Here is a 21657-nt window from a genome sequence, read left to right on the forward strand (position 1 = left end):
CACTCCGACACTTGGTAAGTGATGTTTTAGTGGCCCTGTAATAGTGATAGCAGTGAGATACTGCCTGTTCTTGCACTCCGACACTTGGTAAGGGATGTTTTAGTGGCCCTGTAATAGTGATAGCAGTTAGATACTCCCTGTTCTTGCACTCCGACACTTGGTAAGGGATGTTTTAGTGGCCCTGTAATAGTGATAGCAGTGAGATACTCCCTGTTCTTGCACTCCGACACTTGGTAAGTGATGTTTTAGTAGCCCTGTAATAGTGATAGGAGTGAGATACTCCCTGTTCTTGCACTCCGACACTTGGTAAGGGATGTTTTGGGGGCCCTGTAATAGTGATAGCAGTGAGATACTCCCTGTTCTTGCACTCCGACACTTGGTAAGGGATGTTTTAGTGGCCCTGTAATAGTGATAGCAGTGAGATACTCCCTGTTCTTGCACTCTGACACTTGGTAAGGGATGTTTTAGTAGCCCTGTAATAGTGATAGCAGTGAGATACTCCCTGTTCTTGCACTCCGACACTTGGTAAGGGATGTTTTAGTGGCCCTGTAATAGTGATAGGAGTGAGATACTCCCTGTTCTTGCACTCCGACACTTGGTAAGGGATGTTTTAAGAGAGACCACAAAACTAAGAAAAATACCTATAAACAAAAGTATTGAAACTCCTATACATTATAGGCATTATATCCAGGGTCGGTGCTACCATATGGCTGGATAAGCAGCTTCCTTAGAGTGCTCAGGTTGGGGGGGGGGTCAATGGGGCTAACTTGCCCCCCCCCAAAAAAAAAGTAAAGGGAGTCTTGATGAGTACAATGAGCCTCATGTTCAAGATCTGCCTAAGGCCTCACAAAGCTTATGGCCACCTCTGGGAAGATGGGCACATAACTGGGTAGACAAGTACAACACAGAGCATGGGACATGGTGATTAAGCGATTAAGGTGAGGTCCATGGGGAATATCATAGTGGGGGGCACCAAAATACACCTTTGCCTGTAAAGATGAAATTCATTGCACTGGCACGGAATATATTGAGTAGATCATCTTTGCAGTTATAAAAGCTTTCACTCTTCGCAGGAGACTTTCAACAAGCTTTTAGAGTGTATCTGTGGCAATGGAAACCCATGCCATGACACCCCAAAGGGGCACAGTTTTGTGCTGAATTTAATACCAGATGAGGTTTGGAGCTCTGTATTTAAATGTCTTGCATTATGCACTCAACAACTCCGCTCGGTAGCATTACATGGTCTCCACTGAATGACTGAGTTGTTTGAATCCTATTACTTCTCAGAGTTGATGAACGAAGATTAAGAAGGGAATACATTTCACCAACTGACTTGTTGCATCGGTGGGGTGCTATCACAGTACCATGCTAGAATTTAGTGAGCTCTTTAAAAAAAAAAACTACTTTTTTCACGTATATTTGTAAAGGCAAACTGCATTAATGGGGGCTGGATTTTAAACACTTGTGGCAATGGGACTGCATAATAAATTGATTAAAAGGTGGGAGCCAATACTTTTGTCCACCTAGTATATAGAAATTATTTGCCAATTAGCAGGTGTGTGGGGGGGGGGGGGGGGAGGGGGTACAGACACATGCCAGTCTCCGGTCTAAGGTTTACCAGTGAAGTAATAATGAGAGAAGACTTTTAGACCCGGCACAGCAGGCTCTAGCTTGACCAGCATATATAACTAGGAGTGTAGGGGTCCCAACTTAGTCTGATGGGGGGCTTAATGTGTAGAAGAAACAATTCATATAGCCAAGTGAGATAGAAAATCACGAAGCACTCACCATCCTGTAGAGAATTCATGCGTTATTCCATAATCTCTATCCAGATGCTAGGAATCGACAAGTGGGACAATGCAGGGAGAGGGGATCAGGTGCGGGGGGAGTTCGAGACAACAGGTCTGTTTCGTGTCTAATGAAACACTTTTTCCGGCCTCGATTTTCTATCTCACTTGGCTTTACTAGTGAAGGGCAAACTAATTTTGGCCCACCCTACTATAAGCAATTTTCATTGTAAAAATACATATGAAACCCACAAATGAGACCAAGAATGATTTTACAGCTTCATTGGTTTCTCTTATGATAAATGAAATGCAATGATATGTATGTAGTTCCCCTTCATATCAATAAGAGATTACTAGATGCTGAATTGACAGAAATAACATAGAGGTACTACCCCAAGGCTCTATTGTCTTTTTACAGTCCTGGAAACAATGATTTGCTCACCTTCTGGGAGGACTAGTAGCATGTAATTCTCCTTGTAGTTCTGAGAGTCATTTTTCTGAGAGCTCTGGATATAGCTGTCATGTTCAATATGCTTATAATTACTTTATAACTCAGACCTTCTCAACTCAATTTTGGAATCATTACTGTAAAGCAAGTAATAGAATGTAAAAGTCTGCAATGTGATAGATCACAAATACAAAGTCCTCGTCATTCTAATTATTAACACATTATTATAAATTAATATCTCAATTTCCCAAAATGTCTCTGTTAATTCCATTTTATGACGCCTTTGTCTTACATAATCGTTGAAACATCACCTATTATTTAGTCTGGATCATCCCTGCAGGGTTTTCCTGGAAAAGTCCACTAAAATTTTTGCAGAAAAATAAGTCATTTGTATTTGACACAAATTACAGTGGTCCCTCACGTTACAATATTAATTGGTTCCAGGATGACCATTGTATGTTGAGTCCATAACTCTATGGAAAACTGGTAATTGGTTTCTGAGTCCACGAAATTTCAACCCAATGTAAGAAAATATGAAGAATAAAGGTAAAAAATAACCTCAAAAAGAGTACAGATAAATCATGGGGGAGATTTATCAAATCCTGTCTAGAGGAAAAGTTGCCCAGTTGCCCATAGCAACCAATCAGATCGCTTCTTTAATTTTTAACAAGGCCTCTGCAAAATGAAAGAAGCGGTTTGATTGGTTACTATGGGCAACTGGGCAACTTTTCCTTCCACAGGATATTGTATACAGTGCTGACCTCACCCTCTGCCCCTATATACAGTATTTTACTGTATTGAATAAGGGGCAATACATAATAGGGGCAATGTTGTGAATGTGTTTGTACTGTTTTGTGCACATTACTGCCTTGCTGATATCCCTGCAACTGCTTGCACACTAGAGGTACTTGGTATTTGGACCCCTAGTGTGCGAGGGATGAGCAGGGCAGCTATGATTGGATGCTGCAGCAGAAGCTGCAGGCTTATTGGACGCAAGGGCGGCGTGGTGACAGGGCATAATAATGAGGGTGGCGCAGGGCAATGGGAATTAGTAGCAGGGGCAGTGTGAACAGCGTAGTTTTCTCACAATTCTTCTGTGATTTTCACCCAAATATTTATTTTTAACAGCATACAAAATGACTGTTGTCTCAGATTTTTCCCAGGTTGCAATGCAGCCGAGACCTGACTCACTAGTCAGCTGATGACAGGGAGCCTGTCTGCTTCAATGGGTGGAGCGATCGCTTGGTGGGAGAGAGATCAATCTGCAACTAATACAACAGCTGTAGACACCCTGATTGAAAACCACAGGTCTTTTGAATTGATGCAGCTCAATTATTTTTCAATGGGTGGTGTGGCTGATGTGAAGGAGGGAGGGAAATGGAATTATGGGATTTGTAGTAGAAAAAAGAAAACTGAAACAGGAAATACCAGTTCACAAAAGCTAGCCACAGTATTATGGTAATCTCACAACATAGCCATTTAGCCCCAAGACAAGTGCAGATCCTTCCTAAGCATGTCTATTACTGTATTACTGTCTGCCAGGTACGTACTAAAATCACCCTTTAACCCCTTAACGACGCAGGACGTATATTTACGTCCTGCGCCGGCTCCCGCGATATGAAGCGGGATCGCGCCGTGATCCTGCATCATATCGCTTCGGTCCCGGCGCTCATCAACGGCCGGGACCCGCGGCTAATACCACACATCGCTGATCGCGGCGATGTGCGGTATTAACCCTTTAGAAGCGGCGGTCAAAGCTGACCGCTGCTTCTAAAGTGAAACTGAAAGTGACCCGGCTGCTCAGTCGGGCTGTTCGGGACCGCCGCGGTGAAATCACGGCGTCCCGAACAGCTGACCGGACACCGGGAGGGCCCTTACCTGCCTCCTCGGTGTCCGATCGACGAATGACTGCTCCGTGCCTGAGATCCAGGCAGGAGCAGTCAAGCGCCAATAATGCTGATCACAGGCGTGTTAATATACGCCTGTGATCTGTGTAAAAGATCAGTGTGTGCAGTGGCCTATAACACTGTAAAAAAATGTAAAAAAATGTAAAAAAAAAAAAAAAAAGTGTTGATAAAGGTCATTTAACCCCTTCCCTAATAAAAGTTTGAATCACCCCCCTTTTCCCATAAAAAAAATAAAACAGTGTAAAAAAATAAATAAATAGACATATGTGGTATCGCCGCGTGCGTAAATGTCCGAACTATAAAAATATATCATTAATTAAACCGCACGGTCAATGGCGTACGCGCAAAAAAATTCCAAAGTCCAAAAAAGCGTATTTTGGGCACTTTTTATACCATTAAAAAAATGAATAAAAAGTGATCAAAAAGACCAATCAAAACAAAAATCATACCAATAAAAATTTCAGATCACGGCGCAAAAAATGAGTCCTCATACCGCCCTGTACATGAAAAAAAATAAAAAAGTTATAGGGGTCAGAAGATGACATTTTTAAACGTATAAATTTTCCTGCATGTAGTTATGATTTTTTTCAGAAGTGCGACAAAATCAAACCTATATAAGTAGGGTATCATTTTAACCCTATGGACCTACAGAATAATGATAAGGGGTAATTTTTACCGAAATATGCACTGCGTAGAAACGGAAGCCCCCAAAAGTTACAAAATGGCGTTTTTTTTTCTCGATTTTGTCGCACAATGATTTTTTTTTCCATTTTGCCGTGCATTTTTGGGTAAAATTACTAATGTCACTGCAAAGTAGAATTGGTGACGCAAAAAAGAAGCCATAATATGGATTTTTAGGTGGAAAATTTAAAGGGTTATGATTTTTAAAAGGTAAGGAGGAAAAAACGAAAGTGCAAAAACGGAAAAACCCTGAGTCCTTAAGGGGTTAAAGAAAGAGCAGAAGTTCATGCCCCATTGACAACTGAGCAGTGGTAACCGCCCCATTGACAGGTCATAGTTACATACACTGCTCAAAATAATAAAGACAACCAAACCACACAAAAATTATTAATGGAAATCAAATTTATCAACCCATGGAGATCTGGATATGGAGTTACACTCAAAATCAAAGTGGAAAACCTCACTACAGGCTGATCCAACTTTGATGCAATGTCCTTAAAACAAGTCAAAATGAGGCTTAGTAGTGTGTTTTGCCTCCACGTGCCCATATGACCTCCCTACAATGCCTGGGCATGCTCCTGATGAGGTGGCGGATGGTCTCCTGAGGGATGTCCTCCCAGACCTGGACTAAAGCATCCGCCAACTCCTGGACAGTCTGTGGTGCAACGTGGCGTTGGTGGATGTAGCGAGACGTGATGTCCCAGATGTGCTCAATCGGATTCAGGTCTGGGGAATGGGCGGGCCAGTCCATAGCATCAATGCCTTCCTCTTGCAGGAACTGCTGACACACTCCAGCCACATGAGGTCTAGCATTGTCTTGCATTAGGAGGAACCCAGGGCCAACCGCACCAGCATATGGTCTCACAAGGGGTCTAAGGATCTTATCTCGGTACCCAATGGCAGTTAGGCTACCTCTGGCAACCACATGGAGGGCTGTAGGCCCCCCAAAGAAATGCCATCCCACACCATTACTGACCCACTGCCAAACCGGTCATGCTGGAGGATGTTGCAGGCAGCAGAACGTCAGTCACATGTGCTCAGTGTGAACCTGCTTTCATCTGTGAAGAGCACAGGGCGCCAGTGGCGAATTTGCCAATCTTGGTGTTCTCTGGCAAATGCCAAATGTCCTGCACGGTGTTGGGCTGTAAGCACAAACCCCACCTGTGGATGTCAGGCCCTCATACCACCGTCATGGAGTCTGTTTCTGACCGTTTGAGTGGACACATGCACATTTGTGGCCTGCTGGAGGTCATTTGCAGGGCTCTGGCAGTGCTCTTCCGGCTCCTCCTTGCACAAAGGCGGAGGTAGCAGTCCTGCTGCTGGGTTGTTGCCCTCCCACGGTCTCCTCCACATCTCCTGATGTACTGGCCTGTCTCCTGGTAGAGCCTCCATGCTCTGGACACTATGCTGACAGACACAGCAAACCTTCTTGCCACAGCTCGCATTGATGTGCCATCCTGAATGACCAGCCCTACCTAAGCCACTTGTGAAAGTTGTAGACCCATGTCTCATGTTACCACTAGAGTGAAAGCACCGCCAGCATTCAAAAGGGACCAAAATATCAGCCAGGAAGCATAGGAACTGAGAAGTGGTCTGTGGTCACCACCTGCAGAACCACTCCTTTATTGGGGGTGTCTTGCTAATTGCCTATAATTTCCACCTGTTGTCTGTTCCATTTGCACAACAGCATGTGAAATTGATTGTCAATCAGTGTTGCTTCCTGAGTGGACAGTGTGATTTCACAGAAGTGTCATTGACTTGGAGTTACATTGTGTTGTTTAAGTGTTCCCTTTATTGAGCAGTGTAGTTGCATTGTCACTGTGGCAGGATGGAGGGCTCAACTAAACATCAATCTAAACAGTGAAAAAGCAGCTAGAGCAATAATGATTCCCAAAAAAAATTTACTAGAATCAGCCATTTGATCTAAATCAAAAAAGCCTCCATGGCTCTAAAAAATCAGGCATAACAATCCTAGATTTCACATGTTTTCTACTTATTCTGGGAATAGGGGATATGCAAAGCTGCTCTTACACTAACTTTCCCTTAAAGGGATACTCCCGTGCCCCAGTGTTCTGAACATTTTATTCAGAATGCTTGGAGTCGGCAGACATGATGGTGACATCAAGGCACATCCCCCTCCATTCATGTCTAATGGAGGGAGCGTGTTGGCCGTTATGCCCCCTCCCTAATGGAGGGAGTGTGGTGTGATGGCACGAGGGGGTGTGGCCGTGACGTCACAACCACTGCCGCCAAAACCCAGCATTTGATTAGAATGCCGGGTGCTACTGGAGATCGGGGGGGAGGGGATAGAGCTTGCCTAGGACAGGCACTAATCAATGCAGGACATATGTCCTGCATTGATCTGTATGAACCATATATTGATGGCTCATAAAAGTCCCTTAGGGGGACTAAGAAAATGCTTAAAAGTTTTTTAAACTTTTGTATGTTTGTGGTGTAATTGAGGGCATTGCGAGAGAAAAGCCACACTTCATAAAACTATTACCACTGCAAAGAGAAAAACTAAAGTGTGTTCCAAAGTCAATTTAAAAAGTCACACACTTTTTGCACAAGTGTGACAAATCAGTGACAAATTTAAACCAAAAAGCAGTGTAAAAATGTGGATAAATGTCCCCCTATGTCTTTATGCATATGATTTATTGTGTTTTGCCCAGTAGAGGTGACCCTGCAAGATTTAACAAGGTTTAACAGCACTACACACATGTAGTGCAAAGGTACAACTAGAGTAAGGTTCCCTTTAAGGGCCGAAATCCCATGGCAGGTAGAGGTCAGGGAAGTCCAAGGCCCTGCTCACCAGTCCTTAGCCAAGTATGAGTTGAGAACACGGGTTGAGAGAAAAACTGAGCTCTTATACCTCGCCTTTTCTTTGCTGACATGGTGTCCTATGTCCACTACAAACAAGAGGAAGCTTTCAGGAGAAGTTTCAAAGGACCTGATAGCACACAGGGAAAACCAGGTGCTCCTTGCCTTAAAAACTTGGTCCTGTTAGCAAGTACTGATTGCCAAGTCAGGGGATACCCATCTGGACACGCCAGCTGGAACATGTCTTAGCAGGATCAATGTCATTGATATTTTTTTTTATATATTTGAAGAATCTTACAACTATCTAAGCTACATCCCTGGAAGGACCCTGTTTCAGTAAGTACATAGGGATTGTGGTAGAGAGCCAACAAGTCTCACACGTTATAGTCACATAAGCAGAGTCAAGGAACAAGTTGGGTTACACTCTGATCAGGGAACAAATCTTGTCCTGGGATAGACCCAACTGCTGAGCCCAGTACCCCAATACAGAAAGTCTTTATTCCAAACAAATTTTAGTTAATCACCAACACACTAAAAACGTACACCTTTCCTCTGCACACTATATTAACCCTTGCAGCTCTTAATGCCTGAGACTTTGTAAAATGAACTGTTACTGCAGTTTACATCTGAAGTTCAACAAGTAAAGCTGTGCTGCACCTTCTCCTCATTTCCATGTGTCTGGTTCACTGCATACTCCAGGAGTATCCCAACCAACACCACCAGTAGACAGTTACATGCACCAAGAGCCAGCCATTAGAGATGAGCGAAGTTACAGTGATTCGATTCGTCACAAACTTCTCGGCTCGGCAGTTGATGACTTTTCCTGCATAAATTAGTTCAGTTTTCAGGTGCTCCGGTGGGCTGGAAAAGGTAGATACAGTCCTAGGAGACTCTTTTAGGACTGTATCCACTTTTTCCAGCGCTCCGGAGCATGTAAAAGCTGAACTAATTTATGCAGGATAAGTCATCGAGAAGTTTGTGATGAATCGAATCACTGTAACTTCGCTCATCTCTACCAGCCATAGTACCACCACTTGCAGCCTCTCAATTTGCAAAGCTGTGCGCACCTAGAACTGGGTTAAATTGGGACTGCCACACCACTTCCAGCACCATTGACATGCTGGGTGCACCTCTAGTCCAGGCTTCCAACGCCTAAGCCACAAGCTTTTCTGATCGCTGAGATAGGGAATAAGTTCATTTTCGCTGGAGTTCTCCTTTAAAAGACTTTTCTATCACCAATTGTTGTCTGAGAGTGCAGTACAAAAGTGGAGGAGTCTATACTCTAAGACTTTGTTTACACGCTTGAATGTCTGCATGGAAAATCTCTGTGCGGACATTCCAGACCCTGTGGGCACCGGCACTAGGACCACACGGGAATCAGCCATCTGATAGATGGCTATGCATTCTGTGTGGAGTCGGCAGAAAAAATGAACATGTTCATTCTTTCTGCGGACAAAGAAAATAGAATTTCCATGCCGCAAACATCTGGCATGGAAATTCTGCCGTGTGTACAGCACAACAGAATCCCTGTAAATTCAATGGGACTCTACTGCAGCGGAATTTCCGTGCAGATTTCCAAGCGTAATTTCACACGAAAATTCCGACACGTGAACATAGCCTAAACGTTAAGAAGAAAGGTGTGTCCTAAAAGTTTATCCAAGTTTGAATTGTTTCTGCTGAAGAAAACCCCATGGGGAAGATTGATCAAAACCTGTCCAGAGGAAAAGTTGCCCAGTTGCCCATAGCAACCAATCAGATCACTTCTTTCATTTTGCAGAGTCATTTTCAAGAATGAAAGAAGCAATCTGATTGGTTGCTATGGGCAACTCAGCAACTTTTCCTCTGGACAGGTTTTGATAAATCTCCCCCCATGTGCTTATGTGTACTGCAGAGGACTGCTTCAATCTCAAACCCCAGACTAGAGATTCCTATACAGTCCTATCATTTTACCGGTTCTCGCTATTGTCTGTACTCTCAGAAGTTGGCTACAAGTTTTGTAATTTTTACAAGTTTCTGCTGGATCTGCTACCATGCAGGAAAACTAAGGAGGTGCCCACCAGCTAGGGGTAGGAATAAAACCTGCCAGCATGGCCACACCCCTTTCATAAAATATGCACGTGCCGCTACAGTCGTTGCACAGAACTCAGCCGAACACAGCGCATATGAAAATAAATTCCCACCTGTTCAGTGAATCCATCAAAGGAGACTAAGAAGCCCTAAAACTCAGGAACAGGGGGGCCAATCATAATGCTGTATACATACATGTGATCAGCCCCCCCCCCCTAAGCTATCTACTGGTTACTGCAACTAACCACAGGTTCTCTTGAGAAATTTGGTAAAAGATAGATAGAAAAACTGGAGAAAAAAAACTGATTTAAACAATAGGTCATTTTCTGATGACACCTTCCCTTTAAATGGGTTACCTTGTGAAGACAACTTCCATCCATATGCCCAATTAGGGCATATGGAAGTCATAGAGGGGATTCCCAAGCTTGGGACCCTCCTCTATAAGCCAAAAGGGAGGGCCACTTACTAACCGACGTTTCCAGGATCTCTGACTTTATCATAATATGGAGCCTTATATCCTCTACGTGCTGCCATACAGACATTGTTGGTTGCCATATATGTAGAGATACTCTTCTAAAAGCAGGGCTTATATTGTCTGAAGGGCTACTAAGGAATTTGACAGTAAAGCCCTTTCTATTATTTTGTATGTACAAAGATGGAGCCGAAATACGGTCATGCGCATGAAGCCTCCTTTTTATTCTCTGTACTCTGTTTCATGCAGAGGAACAAACCAAAAAAATTACGGAAAAGCAGCAATGTGCTACTACCTAAAGTAAGAAGTACATGTTCTATAACCAGGGTTGGTGCAAGGATTTTTGCCACCCTAGGCGAAGGCTACCGTATTTATCGGGGTATACCACGCACCGGCCTATAACACGCACCCTCATTTTACCAAGGATATTTGGGTAAATTTTTTACCCAAATATCCTTGGTAGAATGAGGGTGCGTGTGTGTGCATGTGTATACCCCGATACACTGTTTCTGACCCCGCAGAAGCCCCCAGGAAAGGCAGGGGGAGAGAGGCCGTCGCTGCTGGCTTCTCTCCCCCTGCCTTTCCTGGGGTCTAGAGCCCTGCTGCTGCCGCTTCTCTCCCCATGGCTATCGGCGCCGCTGCCCCATCTCTCCCCCTGGCTATCGGCGCTGCTGCCCCATTGCCGGTGCCGATAGCCAGGGGGAGAGAAGCGGTGCCGGCACTGGGGCAGCGGCACCGATAGCCAGGGGGAGAGAAGGGGCAGCGGCACCCATTGCCTCCCCCATCCCCGGTTGTATAATTACCTTTGCCGGGGTCGGGTCCGCGCTGCTTCTGGCCTCCGGTGTGGCGTCCCCTGCGTCGTTGCTATGCGCTGCGACACGCAATAACTAGTGACGTCTTCAACGTGACGTCACTCGTCATTGCGCAGCGCATAGCAACGACGCAGGGGACGCCACACCGGAGGCCAGAAGCAGTGCGGACCCGACCCCGGCAAAGGTAATTATACAACCGGGGATGGGGGAGGCAACGGGGCAGTGCCGGCAGTCTCTGGACCCCAGGACAGGCAGGGGCAGAGAAGCCGGCAGCGACGGCAGGTCTCTGTACCTGCAAAAGCCGCTGCAGTACATTGATTTAAAGCGCCCGCTTTAAATAATTGAATTGCAGCGGCTTATCAGCGTATAGCACGCAGATAAACTTTAGGCTAAAAATTTTAGCCTAAAAAATGTGTGTTATACGCCGATAAATATGGTAATTTTGCCACCCTTTGCCACCCTTTGACACGCTCCACCTTACTACTGGGATGACACACTGTAATAAACCTCTTTCTCGTGGATTCACCTTACTACTGGGGTTAAGAAACAGGCGCTCCATAGAGTAGTAACGTCAGAACCCGTGGTGAAATAATTATTATACAAATTACTTGCTCACCCTGGGTGGTTGTGCAAATTCATACACAACAATGATGTAAGCGTAGAATAATAGTAGGTCAACTGCTGCCCTCCGGTAGATATTTGCAGTATAGGATAAGGCTTCAAAGGAATCCGGCTCAATCGGCGCTGAACGACCACAAAAGGTGAACGGTTAAAAGGAATTTATTTGACCAGAATGCAATGCGTTTCGCTGCGCATGCGCAGCGAAACGTGTTGCATTCTGGTCAAATAAATTCCTTTTAACCGTTCACCTGTTTTGGTCGTTCTGCGCCGATTGAGCCGGGTTCCTGTGAAGCCTTATCCTATATTACTACTGGGGTGACTGTAAAGAGCCTCATCATCATGTGATCCCCTTACTAGGGTTACACACTGTAACAAACCCACTCATTATGTCATCTCCTTACTACTGTGGTGACACACTGTAATAACCCTCCTCCTCATGTCATTACCTTACTACTGGGATGACACGGTGGTGCTGCGCCCACATTAAGAGGGCGCTCTAGGCGGCTGCCTATTTTGCCTATAGGTAGAACCGGCCCTGCCGATAACTTATTTATGTAATGTCTGTATTTTTAGGACATAGTCATAGTAAAGGAGTCTGCATTGCAGTCTTTTAAGGTCATCTGATGGTTTATCTTGTACCTTCATCTAAGTTTATCTTAATATTGAGGAGATGCCTCCATGACTTTAATGATTAATGCAGTAAAGGTTTAAGCTGTGAACGTTATATAGAACTTTGCTTGAAAAGAAAAAAAAGTATTGAGATATTGAGGCACGACTGTTTGATCATTCCCTAAAGACAATGCAGATGGAAAGCAAAGTTATTTTGAGCTGCACAGGAGGCTAAAAGGTCTTGGCTTGAGTTCACACCAGACAATAGAGAGAACACAGCAGAGAGATAACCAGTAGAACATGATTAAATCACGCAACTGACGTAAAATCAATCAAATGAGCTGCAAATCAATACACTTAAGTAAGAGACAGGAGAGCCTGTGTTATTTTCAGATTTCTGCAAAATGATATTTCATTGGATTTATGTTGTGCAATTGAGTTCTCTGTTTGGAATGAAGATTTTGCAATACATATCCCATTTGCTTTCATTACGAGAATATTAATGTTAAAGGGGTATTTCGGCTTTATACATCTTATCCCCTATCCAAATGACCCCCGCTATCTCGGTGCAGCCCCCGGCATTCTGTGCAGGGCGCTGCCTCTGAGACAGGGACGTGATGTCGTGGCCACGCCCCCTAGTGACATCACGCCACTCCCCTCCATTCATGTCTATGGGAGGGGGCGTGACAGCTGTCATGCCCCCTCCCATAGACATGAATGGAGGGGCATGGCGTGATGTAACTACCATGGCCTTGACGTCACAGAATGCCGAGGGCTGCACCGAGATCACAGTAGCGGGACCCCTGCGATGATACATCTTATCCCCTATCCTTTGGATAGGGGATAAGATGTATAAAGCCAGAATACCCCTTTAAGTGGCATTCCGAGCTTTGCTTATCATCCGTACAGCTGGCTCATCCCACAATATAGGTAACTTGAAGTACACTTCAAACGAAGTACTTATACACACTTTTAGATTCCCTACGTAGATTCCCTCCGACAAAAAATGTCCAATATAATGGTATCTATACTTGTATAACGCCAATTACTAAAAGGGGAGATGCCCATCCAGGCCCCCAAATCTCTCCTACAATGGCAATTGGATGATCCACTTGTGTCTTTTAGGAGGCAGCTCCTGCGATCAGAAGATTTGATCAATGGGGTCTAGGAAGTGCAAGTCATTTACTCCCCACTACATGCCACAAGAGACAGACTGCAATGGAAAGTCTATGGGCTCGTCTCCTGTCTTGTATACAGAATTGGTAGAAACAGCGCTCAGCCATGTGCTTCTTCCTGCTCATTCTGAACACCCAGACCCCCACCAATCAAAACCTTTGACATGTCCATAGGACACATCGGACGCTTAAGGGTCCTTTCAGACTAACAGATGGCTGCCCAACACCAGCAATGATATAGTAGATCAATGCGCCTTCAAGAAGCCTTTTGCATGGCTCAATAATCGTACAGGAAGGGCTTCCCGAACCAATCCAGTCATTTGTGTGTCCCTTTACTCACATTGTTGTCAACTACATATCTCTTGTTTACATAGGAAAATATACAGATATAGTCTCCCAGTACCTATAGTCTAGACACCATCCCGAAAGAAGTTGTCGTGTGGCTGTGAGAGCACTTTCTCTAAACTACGGGAATCTTTTTGGAGTACTGGGAGTATACTTGCAAAACTGTTCTTCCACTACATTGAGATGTAAAACAAGAGTGTAAGGGTTAAAATGTGCAACTTGTTGTGTCAGATGAATGATGCCTTTATCAAGTGATGCCTCCAAGCCTTTGTTTCTGCACAGAAACTTCTAGAAGGGCAATGGAAGAAGTTCCTAGTTGACCCACTACAGTGAGTGTCCGATGCAGTCCAATCCATCGAGGCCCACCTTGAAACTTATTGTACCTGAAGGATTTGGTGATTTTGGTGTCAGATAACACAGGACACCTTTGGTGGCATATAGATGGGATCTATACAATATCAGGCGGATGGTTTTAAAGGGGTACTCCGGCACTAAGACATTATCTCCTATCCAAAGGATAGGGGATAAGATGCCTGATCGCGGGGGTCCCGCCACTGGGGACCCCCGTGATCTTGCACGGAGCACCCCGTTAGAATCAGTCCCCGGAGCATGTTCGTTCCGGGTCTGATTACTGGCGATCACGGGGACGGAGCATTGTGACATCACGCTCCGCCCCCTCAATGCAAGCCTATGGGAGGGGGCGTCACGCCCCCTCCCATAGGCTTGCATTGAGGGGGCAGAGTGTGACATCACACGGGGGCGGAGCCGTGACGTCACTATGCTCCGTCCCAGTGATCGCCAGTAATCAGACCCGGAGCGAACATGCTCCGGGGACTGATTCTAACGGGGTGCTGCGTGCATGATCACGGGGGTCCCCAGTGGCGGACGTGATGTCACAATGCTCCGTCCCAGTGATCGACAGTAATCAGACCCGAAGCGAACACGCTCTGGGGACTGATTCTAACGGGGTGCTTCGTGCAAGATCACGGGGGTCCCCAGCGGCGTGACCAACGCGATCAGGCATCTTATCCCCTATCCTTTGGATAGGGGATAAGATGTCTTAGCGCCGGAATACCCCTTTAATGTTATAGCTGATCTGTGTATATACATCTATATGCATAAAGTAGGGCACTTCTATAATGTGATTTCACATAGGGCAGTATACTTTTTAATGTGTTCTATTATCATCCTGCATTATTGCCCTGAAACATTATTCAGTCTTAAAAGGCTCCAGGACACAGGATTAGAAATGGATTTAGCATAAAAGTGCAGGAAGTTGTAAAAATATATTTAACCACTTTGTTACTAGAAGACAATCAAAAAGAGATAAATCCTGAGTCTTTATCTGAGTGTTATTTGCCTGGAAAATGGCCTGATATGAGATGTTTGTGGAGTCAGGGCATATTTTCTTTCTCTTTAATACAATAGATAATTCTTGCATACCTCAAAATACATGGATACATTCATACCCTCATATAAAATAGTAATCGGACAAACAACTAACATGTTTTCCTGGACTTATCGATATCTATACAGTCCCTGCTCAACTGAATCAGCGAAACCATAGGTAGTCTTTAGAGATGAGCGAACTTACAGTAAATTCGATTCGTCACAAACTTCTCGGCTCGGCGGTTGCTGACTTTTCCTGCATAAATTAGATCAGCTTTCAGGTGCTCCGGTGGGCTGGAGACTCTTTCCTAGGACTGCATCCACCTTTTCCAGCCCACCGGAGCACCGGAAAGCTGAACTCATTTATGCAGGAAAAGTCAGCAACCACCGAGCCGAGAAGTTCGTGACGAATCGAATTTACTGTAAGTTCGCTCATCTCTAGTAGTCTTCATATGTGTGTATCACTAAACCTAGTACTGTGGTTTACAGCCTCTGGGAGAATAGCCCCATTCACTGACAGCAAACATGAAAACTTAGCAAAATGAAATCAAACATGTCCTATAAAGAGGATTTTTGGACAAGGCAAAAACATGCAATAACCGGCAAACAAGCCTTGTGTAATACGTAGTACATGGTGTTTTATACATGAGGCATTTCTTTAGACATAAGGGGAGATTCATCAAAACCTGTGTAGAGGAAGAGGGGTGCAGTTGCCCATGGCAACCAGATTGCTTCTTTCATGACCTGTGAAAAATGAAAGAAGCGATCTGATTGGTTGCTATGGGCAGCTGCACCACTCTTCTTCTACACAGGTTTTGATGAATCTCCTCCATTGTGTCTAGTTTTGTTTTACCTATTAGTTGTCTTACTTTGCAGCAACTTTTCAAACCACCCCCTTTCTGCTAAGCCACTCCTGCTTCCCAATAAACCTTGTAATACCTTGTAATTTTAAAAGCTGAAGAGTGTTCAATCATATGTGATGTCCCAGTACGGGATATGTTTCTACAATCCTGTCAGGTTGAGTCCCTGTATGTCCTCAGGGCTCTCCTGCAGTGTTCCCCCATAGTGTGAATAGGTTGTATATTAAGTGCAAAGGACCTTTGATATGGTCACATGATTATTAGTCACATGATAATGTTTGTCACATATTTTTGTTACCCGGAGAGCACCAGGTCACCCGCAGTTGGCCTATGGGCTCTTTGCTCAGCCCCCCTTTATAAGAGTCGGAGGTACTAGAATCTCTCTCTTGTGTTTCACTTTCTGCTGAGGTCAAGTCCAGTCCAAACGTCTCAGGGTAAGTGTCCAGCACATTTGGAGGCCTCAACTTAAATTGCAGCCACAAGTCAGTAAGTCAAGTCATCTTTATCTGCTGTCATCATCTTCAGTCAAGTCAAGTCAATTGTAGTGAGCATGGCCTGCACCTATAGTCTCTCAAGTCACTGCAAGTCCCAGCAAGCTGTGAGGTCCCCTGTGTTACTGGTCACCTTTCTGGGACCCTGGCAGAACTGAATAGACTGTAACACCTATCTAACCTCAGGAAAAGTTACCGTTAACCTTAACCTGGCATTGGACTATTATTTGCCCCTGCCTAACCTAGGCAAACCACGCCCTGGCATCATGGACATGAAGGGGTTAATACCAGATTGATGAACCAAGGTTTGAGGGGTACTTTGCCCCTAGACATCTTATCCCCTATCCAAAGGTTAAAAGGGTACCCCTGTGATCTCGGCTGCGTTACCCCAGACATCTGGAGCACAAATCGAACTTCGCTCCGTGTCAGATGACTGGCAATGCATGGGGGAGGCTTGTGATGTCACGGCCACGCCTCCTCAATGCAAGTCTATGGGACGGGGCGTGACCCCCTCCCATAGTCTTGCATTGAGGGGGCGTGGCCATAACGTCACGAGCAGGGCACGGCCGTGATGTCACAAGCCTCTGGGTGCAGCAGGGAGATTGCGAGGGTCCCCAGCGGCGGGACCCTCGCAATCAGACATCTTATCCCCTATCCTTTAGAAAGAGGATAAGATGACTAGGGGCGGAGTTCCCCTTAAAAGGATTGCATTGAAGAACAGGACACATCACACAATCATACTGCAATGAGCCCATCTCACATGTCACAGAATGGAGCTAGGTGCTTAAAAATTGAGCCGTGTGCAGATCTTAGCCCCATCTGCTACTTCTTACATTTGCATAACCTTATGGCTTGTTCTTCTTGGTGCTGGAGTTTCAATAATGAAGAGTGTATATACAGCATGTACTGTCTATATACTAGATGGTTTTATAGAGTATCACCCTATATCAGCCAATCAATAGAAATCTTTGGACAACCGGAAATTTTGGAAAACATTTGGCTGCTCATGGTAAAAGTATTGGTTCCACTGTTCTTAATAAGTTACCAACATGGACGTCATCACTTATTTAGTGGAAACAGTTTGCATGCAGTAAAATAAATAATAAAGCCTTATGTGCAGTCTGCAATAGACAGGTATTTCTCTGGATATGCATATTGAATCTCCTTAGAATAATGTATTTCCCTGCACGCAATAGGTATGTCCCATACAGCATCATAAACTAATAAATAGTTTCCAGAAATCTACGAAGGTCAAATGGAACTAGGTGGGAGCTCAAACAAACAGAACCTCAAAATGATCCGTTCTACCCCTTTTCCAAACAAATGAAATGGCTCCATAAAACAATAAATGGATTGTAACTAGGAGACTGTTTCTGTAACACACACAGAAGACACATTTGCAACATACAACAGTCATTACAACGTAATGTTCTCCAGTGACTATGGTTACGCACACCACACTTCGGTCTTACAGTAAACCTTGAAGATATGTTCTCAACAAAATGCTCCACAATTCTACCTCCCATCATGACAAAAATCTAATAAACATTCTGTCAATCCAATGTATTAGGCTCTGTCTGCAGCTCTATTATATTTGACGGGAAGAATACCCAAATAAATGCCATGTTTCATGGGTTGAAAACATTGTAAACACATGATTTTTGGCTAAGAAAGGCCAGCCATCATAAGCATGGGTAACGTTTTACTCAAATGCTGTTTGTTATGTTGAAACAATGTTTATTCTTCTAAAGTGATCTATTGTCTTGCTGAATGCAAGATGTCATATGGTAGTTTGCCTCTCCACCCAGCCTCCTTTAAAAACCAAGTAAAGTTTGCATGCAGAAAATTTGCGGCGTGTCACAATACCAGCAATGTATACTTTATACCTCTGTGCAATAATCATACAGTTACCAAATAATTTCTGAATTTCCAGTTCTGACTTCCTGGCATTCCACATTTGTTTCCAGCCATCATTGGCAGGTCATGGAATCAATCGTGCCAACAGTACAGAACAAGAAAGGCTAGGGGAGTGTTGTGTAGCAGAAGATGCTAGACAGTTTGATTTATTGGCACTACATTAAACATGCCGCACCCCAGGGACTCTGTAACCTACAGCCTGAGGTGAGATACTCATCTTGCTTCATGGCAGATAAGGCCCTGCCTGCATCTAATAATTTGTGGCTTAAGTCTCTGCGGTGCTGAACACAATTTACAAGCCATCCATTTAATCAAAATCTGTGTACAACTCACTTTGTGTTTGTATCATGTATGGAAGAAAGCATAACACCAGCACTCGCTTCAGTAACGGCTGGCTATCGCTTGAGGGTAATGTTGGTGCCTGTTCACATTCTGACTTCAGTGGTGCAATGCGTTTAAAAAGATTATAACACAATTGATAGCAGTTCATGAAGAAAAGAGTAACGCTGCACTCACCACACTTGTCTTAGTCAGTAGAAAATGTCTTCTTTATTCTTAAGTAGATAAAAGCATGTTGACAGGTACAGCAGGAGAGTGGGGAACACACGTGTGGGGGGATATGTAAGATGGCGACGGACCATTGCGTACCCTCAGCACTTCATCAGGCCAAAATACGGAATGGGATAAGGTAAGTACCAGTGCCATCAGTGTCACCGACAGTTTAGTACAGTTGACACTGATGATAGATTTCCTTTTAATTGCCACATACTTTTGCATCTGAATTTTGCAATTTTTTGGCAAATGGTGCCATATATAAAGCCATGCCTTTTCCTGAAGCCACATCTTTTTTGCTGAAGTCGTGGCCTTTTTTGGACAATGTAAAAAAGGGTTTAAAAAATGTCTAAAACTCTTGTTAAATGTACAAGAAAATAACTTTTTGCAGATAAAAACCAGTAGCTGTATTCATTGTTTACATACAATCAGGATACAGGGAGACAAGAATTACTGTTTTGGCACACAATGCACCAGAATTCTGGTGCAGGAGCAATAGTAACAATCAAATGCAATGGTGTCCGCTCACCTCCGGAGCCGAATCTCTGACACACCTGTGCTCTCACGGACCCGCCGGTCCCGCCCCGGCTTCAACAGCGTATAGAAGGAAGGATTGTCCGGCACCAGGTATGCTCTAAAAGATTTCTTTTATTCAAGCCGTAGCAAGGAAGCAAACATCACAGGACTGTAGTAATCTGACGCGTTTCGCTCTCTCTTGAGCTTAAACGTAGACTCATAGTCTACGTTTAAGCTCAAGAGAGAGCGAAACGCGTCAGATTACTACAGTCCTGTGATGTTTGCTTCCTTGCTACGGCTTGAATAAAAGAAATCTTTTAGAGCATACCTGGTGCCGGACAATCCTTCCTTCAATAGTAACAATGCCCCATTGTCAATCATAAGAATACAGACTAATAAAAACTTAATGAAGTAGTGTACTTAAAATATTAGACTAGGGTGGATGCTCCATCACAGAATTTGTTTAAATGACTAGTTTGTTTTTACCCATTGCAATTCAAGCTGCTGTTTTTTGCCTTAAATGGTACCTGTCATTAGTAATATAAATTTATATATTATAGATTAGCCTATTTAAATTACTTTTCCAATATACTTCTTAATTTTTTTTTGTAACTTTATGTCTTAAATTAACCTCTAAAATGTTGTCCATCTGGGGTCCTTCTGGTCCTGTCTGCAGTCCTGGTTTCAGATTGTCTCCTGCAGCAGCCTGGCAGAGACAAAAGTCAGGAAATGTAGGTGGGACCCCAGCTGAGCACAGTGTATAGAGTGTATATTAGTGTTCATTGGGCTGAGGGGGGTGTGCGGCCTCAGCCAACCACAGCCCATCTCCCACTTAACTGCTCTGGGCTGTGTGTAGCGGAGTAAGGGAGGAAGTTCTCCCCTGCAGGGCTTCAAAGGATGTCATGCCTGCTGAGTAATGCCCCTTCCCAGTATGTTGAGCACAGAACAATATCAGGGTAGAAAACCATACCTATCAGGGTATATATCAGGGTAATATTAGGGTTCATCCATACCTCCCAACTTTTGTGGAGAGAAAAGAGAGACAAGCCACGCCCCTAACCGTGCCCTCAGCCACACCCTTAACCACACCCTCACCCACGCCCCTAACCACGCCTGCACATGCGGAATGGGAAAACCTACAGTATTTAACAGCAATAATGTTGTCAGTCTGTCATGTAAGTTTATGAGGACATCCTATATTAACAGACTGACAACAACTCCCATCATTACCACTACCTCCCTCCCTCCCTCCCTGTAGGTAGCAGACCCCCCTTAAGTTAGTTGCCCCCTGGCAGCCAGATACTTTCCTTGCTCCTTTGCTCGTCCAGTCCGGGACCTACTTCTATGGGCCATTGCCCTAAGCATTAGGTCCCCTGACCCAAGGAGCAATGGAGCACAGATGCTGTAGATATCTGCGGCAGACTCCGTGGCCGGTCCTGTGCGCCTGCTGTCCTGCCGCTGCCTCTCCTGTGTAGCTTGTTGATGTAACATGGAGCGCGCTGCACATCCCATTACACTACCTCCCGGCAGCCATTGCTCTTTAAGTGGCAATGGCTGTTGGGCCCCAGCGGACCCCCGTCAGTCATTAGGTAAGGTAGTAAGAAACGGGACATGTTGGGGCCGTTCCGGGGCGGTTGGTAGGTATATTTATCATGACGAGGCAGTGAATTGGGAGGATTATAAAATTTATCAAGATTATGAGAGGTACTCTTACATAGGGTAAGATTCATCAAAACCTGTGCTGAGGAATCAGATTGCTTCAACAATGAAAGAAGCGATCCGATTGGTTGCTACGGGCAACTGGTCAACTTTTCCTCTGCACAGGTTTTTATGAATCTCCCCTATAGTGTTATACAAGGCTTTTAGGGCTCTTAGACAGTGTTATACACACATTTATGGGCTATTGGGAAAGTACATGTTGAGCAGAACTAGTTACTTGAGAACCAGAACTTTTTGCCAGAGCTTGGCAAACTGGCAGAACTGAATGTTTGAAAAATTCACTCATCTAGATTCCCAATTCCTATCATTAACTAGCATGTAATGGTAGTATCAAACACATGATAACACAGTATACATATCAACACAAGGCATTGTACACAGAGGTTGAGCAGGTATCACAATGTACTTGTATAATAAGGTTGCATATAATGGGGCAGGTAAAAGAACCAAAATCATGCAGTGCAGTGAG

General features: G+C 44.4%; 1 long non-coding RNA gene across 2 annotated transcripts in view; it reads right to left on the reverse strand.

Moving 5' to 3' along the window:
• The window catches only part of LOC130272527 (uncharacterized), a 41093-nt gene that overhangs the window by 9620 nt on the left and 9816 nt on the right, over positions 1-21657 (reverse strand). Inside the window, exons 1-2 of one of the 2 annotated variants that reach the window (XR_008843595.1) lie at positions 16073-16193; positions 2230-2372 (exon numbers count right to left, since the gene is read on the reverse strand). This is a non-coding gene — a long non-coding RNA (uncharacterized LOC130272527). Of the gene's footprint in view, positions 1-2229; positions 2373-16072; positions 16194-21657 lie in introns of those variants that run through there. The other variant, XR_008843596.1, reaches the window with a different exon arrangement.

The sequence above is a fragment of the Hyla sarda genome, chromosome 5 (assembly GCF_029499605.1).
Source record: "Hyla sarda isolate aHylSar1 chromosome 5, aHylSar1.hap1, whole genome shotgun sequence".
NCBI lineage: Eukaryota > Metazoa > Chordata > Amphibia > Anura > Hylidae > Hyla > Hyla sarda.